The sequence below is a fragment of the Macrotis lagotis genome, chromosome 2, assembly GCF_037893015.1.
Source record: "Macrotis lagotis isolate mMagLag1 chromosome 2, bilby.v1.9.chrom.fasta, whole genome shotgun sequence".
Lineage (NCBI taxonomy): Eukaryota > Metazoa > Chordata > Mammalia > Peramelemorphia > Peramelidae > Macrotis > Macrotis lagotis.
In genome coordinates, this window is record NC_133659.1 from 54,782,906 (window position 1) to 54,791,943 (window position 9,038).

A 9,038-nucleotide genomic window follows, 5' to 3' on the forward strand; every position below is an offset into this window, starting at 1 on the left:
CCTGGAGGCCTTTCTCTAAGAGTATGTTAATGTACTTTAAATGCCAGGAAAATATTTGCCTACCATCTGTTCTCTCTGTTTTTCTTATATGACAGGTCCAGCTTACTTTGATAGTGACTTTAATAATAATAATAATAATAATAATAATAATAATAATAATAATAATAATAATAGGATGAGAGGAATAGCTTGGGATACTGCTTAGGTCAGAACTGTGATTTAATCAGTCCAAAGAACTCTTGTGTTCATAACTGCTTCCATTGGTGAAGATGGAATTTCAAGTCCTGACTGATGCATATTGGTTTTCATTTCAATTGATCTCTCAGTGTCCATAAATTACAGATGAGTAGCTGATCTTCATCAATGGAAGCAGTTATGAACACAAGAGTTCTTTGGACTGATTAAATCATAGTTCTGATCTGAAAGCATAAACACATCCAACACTGATTATACTTATATAATTTTTGTAATAAGTATTGGTTTATCATCATTAACCTTGAAGTAGAGCAATGACAGATCTGGGAATAGGATGAAAGAGACAAGTCAATCTCAACCAGATCTTTGCTTCAACTACATCAACAGAAATTGTCCACGTTACACATCTCTCAGCCTTTCTTCTCTCCATACCCCTGGGAAATAACTTTCCACCAGATGCTTTCTACGTACAAGATTTAGTGTCTAGAGCAGCCAGCTGGGGAGAGATTGTCATATGGAACTAGTATCTAATGTCTGTGTCTTCTGATAATGGTTCATCAATGTCCAGATGGCTGCCTCTTTGGCTAAGTGTGAACTGGATGGAGATGCAGTGGAGCACGTAGCTTGCTGGCTGCAGATGCTCTGTCTCTGGGGAGAACATGCAGACAACCGTTGGGGATATAAGGAAGCCACTCTTTATGTCAGGTTCTCACATGTGCTTGGGAATATCATGAAAAGACAGAAGCTTTCCCTATTGTGCCTGAGTCTGACTGTACCTTTCCTCTTTCCTCCATACAAATCATAAGACCAATGAGCAGAAAAGACCACCTAAGAAATATATCTTCCAGAAGGAGTAGACAACCCTCCTGTTTTTGTTTCTTACCTGGGATGTCAGAGAATCGTAGCTTTTCCTTAGGATAATTGGAAACATTTCATCTTTCATTGCAGATTTATTGAGCTCTTGCAATCAAAAGTCTTCACAGCCTTAAGTTTGTGCATATAATTAAAAGAGCTTTTGCTTTTTATCAAGACTAATAAGATCAATGAAATAAATGAAGACAAAATGAAAAGAGAAATGGTAGAGTGGGAAAATATTTATAATCAAATATCACTCATAACACTTGATATCTAAACTATTCAGGAAATTGATTTAAATATCTAACAGGAGCTATTTTCTAGGAGACATGTGGTCAAAGGTATAGAAAACCATCACTTTAAAAAGAAATGCAAACTATAAATAACCACATGAAAACATTCAAATTGCTATTGAAGAAATTCAAGTTTTAAAGATCTTTTCATTTTTGTCTTTTTTTACATGATTTTCAAATTTTTTTGGACATTTTTACATCATTATACCAGCTTTATTCCTCCTCCCCTCTGAGAAAGATAACCTATGTAACAAATTATATTTCTTGAAGACAAAAGAAAAGGACGAAAAAAATCAATGCAACTAATCAATATACCAGAAAAGTCTGAAAACAGCTATAATGTACAATACTTTTAGACCTCCTAGTTCTAGGAATAGGTGAATTAGGAATGTCCTATCCTATTTTTTATTACAAGTCATTCTTGTTCTTTATAACTTTCCAACATTCATTTTTATTTCTTTTTTTATTAATTATTAAGTATTTGAGGCTAGATTTGAACTCAGGGCCTCCTGACTACAGGACCTGTGCTCTATCCACTGTGCCATCCAACTGTCCCCCCAACATTCACTTTTTTGCTTTAATGTGTCATTGCTTTTTTTCCCATTTGCACTGTTATAGTCACTGTAAATATTGGGGGTTTTTTGGCTCTATTTATTTCACTTTGCATCAGTTATGAAATTATATAAGAAAAGTGACTTATAAAAGTAATTACCCTTTGATCCCACTATTGGAAATATATCTGTGGCAAGTTGATGATAGAAACAAAGGTCCACTTTAGACCAAAATATTCAACAGCAGCTACTCTTTGTTGAAGCAGAAAACTGGAAAGAGAATGCCAGTAACTGGGGAATAAATGAAAAAAAGCAACTTGGTATATGAAAGTAATGAAACAATATTGAGCTACAAGAAGTTACAAAAATCAGAATTCAATGAAAAATTGGGTAAATTTGTTAAGAAACTATGCAGAGTTAAATACACAGAATCAAAAGAACAATATTCACAATGATTTCATGAAAATAGCTGAGAAGATCACTAACAGGAATCTTGATTCTGAGTAAGGGAACTGTCACTATAAGTTACAGGAAATGATAAAAAAAATATATTCCCTCCTTCATGGCAAAAAGGTGGTAGGGCTAATAGGATCAAATACTGTCTACATCTTCAGATATAATTTCTTAATCTGAAGCAGCCAATCTTACTTGTGAGGAAAAAAAGTCCAAATTTCCTCATTTGGAATTTGATTGCTTCTTGTTCTGCCTTCTGAGGCCAAACAGGACAAATCCGATCCCTCTCTCATGTACTATGTGGAAATATTGAAAGCATTTAAAGAAGATCCTCTTCTTTCAAACAATGCTTCACTTGATATTGACTCAAGGCCATTCATCACTTTGGCTGCCTTCTCTTGGGTACTAGGGAGATTCTTGAAATACTTCCTAAAATGTAATTCTTGGGATAACCACAATAGTCCAGGTGTGGTTTGACCAAGGTAGAATACATCTAGGGTATTAACTTATTTTTTTCCAGGAATCCTAGCCTCTCTTGATGCTGCTTTCTCAGCATTTGTGACAGTCATGTCACACTATTGAGCGTACTAAGATTTCACTCTACTAAAACAGGCCATTTTTTTTCCAAGTGAACTTTTAACTAGCTACATATCCCCCTACTTACACTAGTGAAAATTAATTTTTGAACTTTACATTTTTCCCTATCACATTTCCTCTTATTAGATTTGGCCCAATATTCTATCCCGTTAAAATACTCTTGATTCTGTCTTTCAGTATGTTAGCTAGATTTTTCAGCTCCATGCCATTGTCAGTAGGATTTTATCCAAGTTATATGAGAGGATATGAGAAAAAGGGAGAGAATCCGGGTTCCCACCCCCGGTATACAATAATGGACAAAACAAGAACTATTCATTTGAATGTTATTGAGAATCAATGAAGGGGAGCAGCTAGGTGGCTATAGCACTGGCCCTGGAGTCAGGAGAAGCTGAGTTCAAAACTGACCTCAGACTTGGACAAGTCACTTAACTCCATTGCCTTCAATTAAAAAGAAGAATCAATGAAGAATTTTTTTGTTCTAGATTAGAGAATTTACTAGATAATTGTGGATTTTCATGCCACTGTTTTGATTTTAGTGATTTAGTGGTTTCATTTTTAGAAATCTTTTAAAAATGTATTATGTGCTTCATTTTTTTGAACTTAGATGTATTTGTTAATGCTTTAATAATGTAGTGAATAAAATAAATGCCATCTGGATTGCCATGGGCAAATGTCGGATGCTTCTGCATTATGGTAGACTTTGTTCTAGGGATGTTGAGGTAGGAAGACTGAGAAACTTTTCAGAGGTGGGAGCGAATGTACCTTGCCTATGAGACATTGAAGAAGGCTGGCCTTATTAGAGAAGAGAAGGGGTTATGGTCACAAAAAAAAATCAGTTTGATAAACTCATGTAGAGCAAAATGATCAAGAGTGTTGAAAGCAGGCATAGGATTTTAGATGTGACACAATAGGAAACAGGAAGGCATTGAAGGATTCTGTACTAAAAGGAACACAATAAACATTAAATGAATGAATGAACATAATAAGAGAATTCTGAACAAGATGGTGCAGTTTCCACTACTGTACATTTCAATGAGTCATTTTCCTGTCTATTCACTTCCCATGAGGTGAATCTAGCATGTTTTTCCACTCATAATGTAGCAGAGCCCTCATTAGGTATCTGGATTCAGTTGTGAATCCGGAAGCCATAGCTGTAGGCAGTATTCAGCTACTCTGAGTTCTATTGGGCAACCTGGACAAGAGTAAGGAAGTTGTGATCTTTGCTCTGTAACTGGAATGGATTAATTATATAGTTCAGGACTTTGCCAAGATCAGCCAGGAAGGGAAGTCACCCTCATATCAGCCACCAACCCACAAAGAGGGAAATAGCCTTAATTCAATTCTTCTGGATGTTATTATAATCAACTGTTGGTCTTGGGATAGATTAATAGTGTATAATGGAAAGAGGTCAAATGTGGGCAGAGGAAGAGACAAATTGAGCCCTAATGCCTTCTTTCCTAATAATTAGAACTATTCATAAGTGGAATGAACCATTTCCAGAGATCCTGGATTCCTCTTCACTGGGGGTATAGTATCATAGATATAGAACTAAAAGGAACCTTGGGACACTTTATAAATGAGAAAACTGAGGCCCAGCCAGGCTAAATGGCTTTTCTAAAGTTACAGAGGTAGAAGTATCAAAGTCAAGATTTGAGCCAAGGTCTCTAACTGCAAAACCTATGTTCTTTCAATTGTGTCACATTGATCCTTGAATCTACTTATAATGCAAGTGGATGTTTCTGTGGAGGATAGAATTGGCCATCAAGAAGAATTGAACAACAAGGAAATTTCTTGAGGAACAGAGAAGCTTTAGTTGAAGGTTATCTCTCCCTCCTCCCTAGGTCAGTGAACTCCCTAAGCACAGTTGTTTCCATTGTTTGTCTTTCTTTGCAACCTCAGTGCTTAGCATAGAATTAACGTTTATTGACCCAACTTGACTTCAAGATTTTTGAAAAGGGGGAAAAAGTGCTTAAATAGGCAACTATGGGGTACATTAGACTTGGAGTCAGGAAGACTTGAGTTTAAATAATAACTCAGTTACTTGCTAGCTGGATGTTCTTGGGCATGTCATTTAAACTATCTTGCAGTTTTTTTGGCTGTAAAATGGGAATAATAATAGCATCTACTTCCAAGGGGTCTTGTAAGGATAAAATGAGATGATATTTGCAAAGCCCTTTGCAATCCTTAAAGCACTATAAAGATATTAGCCATTATAACTAGAAGAGTAGAATGTGAATTCACCATGCAGTCATTTTTCAATCATGTCAGACTATTTGTGACCCTATTTGGGGTTTTCTTAGCAAAAATTCTGGAATGGCTTGCCATTTCCTACTCCAGCTCATTTGACAGATGAGTACTAAGTGAATAATTTGCTGCTGGTGGCTTTGTTATGAGAATAGCCCAGATGAAAGTAATCCATTAAAGCATTCATTTCACCCCAAGATGTTGACCTCCTTTCTCCTTCATCAGGACCTGGTTGGAGTTCTGTCTCTTTTCTGGTATTCTTGTTTCAGACTAATAGTTCACTTGAGGTTGATAGGGAGCCAAAAAGCAGGAAATAAAAAAAATAGCAGATAGGCAAAAAGACAGGCAGTCATCACCATTTGGAATGGAACAGTCAACAATAGCACTGGATAATTCACAAAGAGAAAAAAAATTAAGGTTTCATATCAACTAGTCCCAGCTCTCTTCCTCCCCACTTGCATGCCTTCATTTGTGTTTCTCTAGAATGCCCTCTCCATTTCCAATTCCTCTTTGTTTTTTCATGCTCCATGTCAACACCTCCCTTCTCCCTGAAGCTATCTACTCCAGGCTTCATTTACTCCCTCCTTCCCCCTTTTCCTATTTCTGCCTTTTAAACTTTAATGTAACTCACATTTCAGGCCCTCAATCTTACAGGGAATTGCTTGATAAAGATAGTATCTGATCAACATGAGTCCTACCCCAAGTGTATTTGATGAAATGACAGACTGTTGATCTTTGTCTACACAAAGGTGTATACCTCCTAGGCTAGCCTTTGTGGAAAGACATGACCTAGCTCCATTCTGGGATGACAAGGAACTTCTTATTGGTCATTGAAAAATTAAAAAGCATACTCTCCCAAAACAGATTAGTCCACTAGCTCACAAAGACCATAAAGACATGGGTCACCTGTCTTTAAAGATGACTGAATTTGGAGATGGGGTACAGGTTCTTGTAGGAGTCTTTACCCCATGTAGTGGTGTTTGCTTCATGTCCTTCATTCTTGAAGAGTACCAAATGACACCATATGTTAGCCTAGTCTAGAATTGGGACCAATGTGTCTAGCTGTGACTGCTAAACCAATAGGAGCTCAGAATGTTCTACCATGGGTTGGGCACAAATAGTTCATGTGAAATTTGGGATGGATTCTATAAATTTGTGTATCTTCTGTTTCTTTTAATCCACTTCAAATTAACTTTGCTCTTATGGAACTTAGCTTTCTTTGATGCTGGCATCCCATATTGGCTCTTCTTTTCCAGCATCTACTATGTCACTTCATCAATTCCAAAGTTTCTCAGAGAAGAACTACCCTCTATGCCTGATAAGAATAAGGTTAATTCTATCTGGTATCTTTCTGCCTTTTTGACCATTAACACTCATCTGGATTTCCAACAGAAATGATTAGAACCTCATTTTTAGGACTATAGAGGACAGAGGCACCTACAACAAGAGGCCATGGTGGCTTATATTCAAGTACCAATCATTTTCTTTAAAAGCAGTCTCTGATGACCAACAGGGAGTTCCTGGGTCATTCTAGTATGGAACTTAAGAGGAAGTGGGGTTGTCTTTCAAGGGTTACTGCAGATATGTACTTCCATCATATTTTTATCCACATTAGTTTACATAAAGATCCAGGTTCTGTAATCTCAAATAATGGTCTAAGGAGACCCAGACTCATGTGAGTTCTTTTTACATAATAATATTATGAAATCATTGGGGGGTTAAATCATTATAAATGAGAGTATTTACTTCAAAAGTAGAGGAATATACCCCTAGAAATTTTTTTTTCTGTTTAGAGAAACATTCTTGCCTTCTTAAATTATTATATCATTTTGTCTTGTAGGCCATAGAGTAGAATGGCTAACCTTAACTATCTTATCATATATGATAGCCAACTTCAAACAGCTAAGTTATACAAACTTGATTTTACTCCCTAGAAATAACTTAGTGGGGGGGTGAGTTTTCTGTTTATGGAGGTATTCAAGGCAGAGACTGGATGGCCATTTATGGGCAGTTATTACAGCTGGGATTCATGGTCTGGATAGGTTTAATAGTGTAAAACCTTTGAAGGTTTACCTCTTTGATTCTCCATGAAAAGAACCTGAGACTTAGCAAGGTTAAATGGTTTCCCTAAGACCACAGGAGGGGTCAGTGTCAAGAGCTTTGACTAGATTTCCATTGTATGAGTATCCTGATGCAGTTCTGATTCTTGCTTTGGCTCTGTCGAAGCAGCCCTTTACCTCCCCCCCCCCCCATAGTGTTGAGCATAGTAAACACTCAATTAAAATGTGTAGATTGGCTTATTATTTAAACTGCACCTGTCTCTAATACTATTCTAATGAACATGACTGTGCTGTTTGCAGACACAGGCCTCCTCGGTGATCTAACAGCTGTCTCAGTGCATGTCACTAATTAAAAAAGGGCTGAGGAAGATAATGTAGTTGGGTTAGCATGACCTATCATCCCTGAACATGAACTCTTTAAGGAAATTATAAAAAAGTTCTGTGTTTGGGGGAATTTCCATTGTGGAAACCTTCCACCAACGCAGATACCTACATTTCTCTGACTAAATAGTTAAGTCCTTGGGAGTTGCTTGAAGTTCATAGAAATTTGCCTAGAGTTGGTAAATGAAAGAGGCCGACTGAACCTTAGTCATCCTTATTCACAGATATTAGAGAAGCAGAGGACTCTAGAGTTTAAGCCGTTGAATCTGAATCAGGAAGACTTGCTTTCGAATTCTGCCTCAGTTATTCACTGCCTAAGTGACCCTGGGAAAGTCATTTAACCTCTGTTTGTCTTACTTTTCTTATCCGTAAAATAACAGAATTATACTTGACAGGCTTTAAGGTCTTTGTTAGTTCTAAATCCAAGATCCTTTGATTTTTAAAAGCCATCAGAGACCACCTAGTTCAACCTCTTCATTTTACAGATGAGGAAAGTCCCAGAAAGATTGTTACTTTCCCAAGGCTTCATGGGTTTTACTTGAGTTTAACATCTGGTCTCAGGCACTTATTAGGTATGTGACCCTTGGAAAGTCATTTAAACTCTGTTTGCTTCAGTTTCTTCATCTGTAAAATGAGGATAATAGCATCTATCTCCTGAGGTTATTTTGAGGATCAAATGAGATGATCAATGAAATAACTAATAATAACATTATTATTAGCTATTATTATTAAATAGAAAAGGAAGGATCCAAAGAAGCTGCTGAACCCATTTCCTTTGATCTAAAAGGCAGTACTTTTTTGCTATATGTCATGAATTCTTTTTTTTGTTTGTTTTTTTAAGGTTTTTGCAAGGCAAATAGGGTTAAGTGGCTTGCCCAAGGCCACACAGCTAGGTAATTATTAAGTGTTTGAGATCGGATTTGAACCCAGGTACTCCTGACTCTAAGACCAGTGCTTTATCCACTGTGCCACCTAGCTGCCCCATATGTCATAAATTCTTTTCCATCCTAAAGGTAGGATAATAAAATATTCTTGTACCATAAGAAATAAAAAAGGATGTAAATATTCAAATAAATCTTGGAAAATTTGGATGAATTAATATGGAAGAAAGTGAGCAGAGCTAGGAGAATTATTTTTATAATGACTGCAACATTGCAAAGGTAAAGAAAAGTTTAAGAACACTGAATAACAAAATGAGAAATTCTGATTCCAGTAGGTTAATGATGAAGCATACTTCCCACCCCTTGGTAGAGAGGTTATGGACTATAAGTCTAGAATGAGATATACTTGACCAATATGCAAGACAAATTTATTTTCCATGGAAAGAAAAACAAAAATAAAACAAACAACATACAACAAAAACTTATTAGATTACTGGTTATTGTCCACCCATGCCATCTCATCTGCAT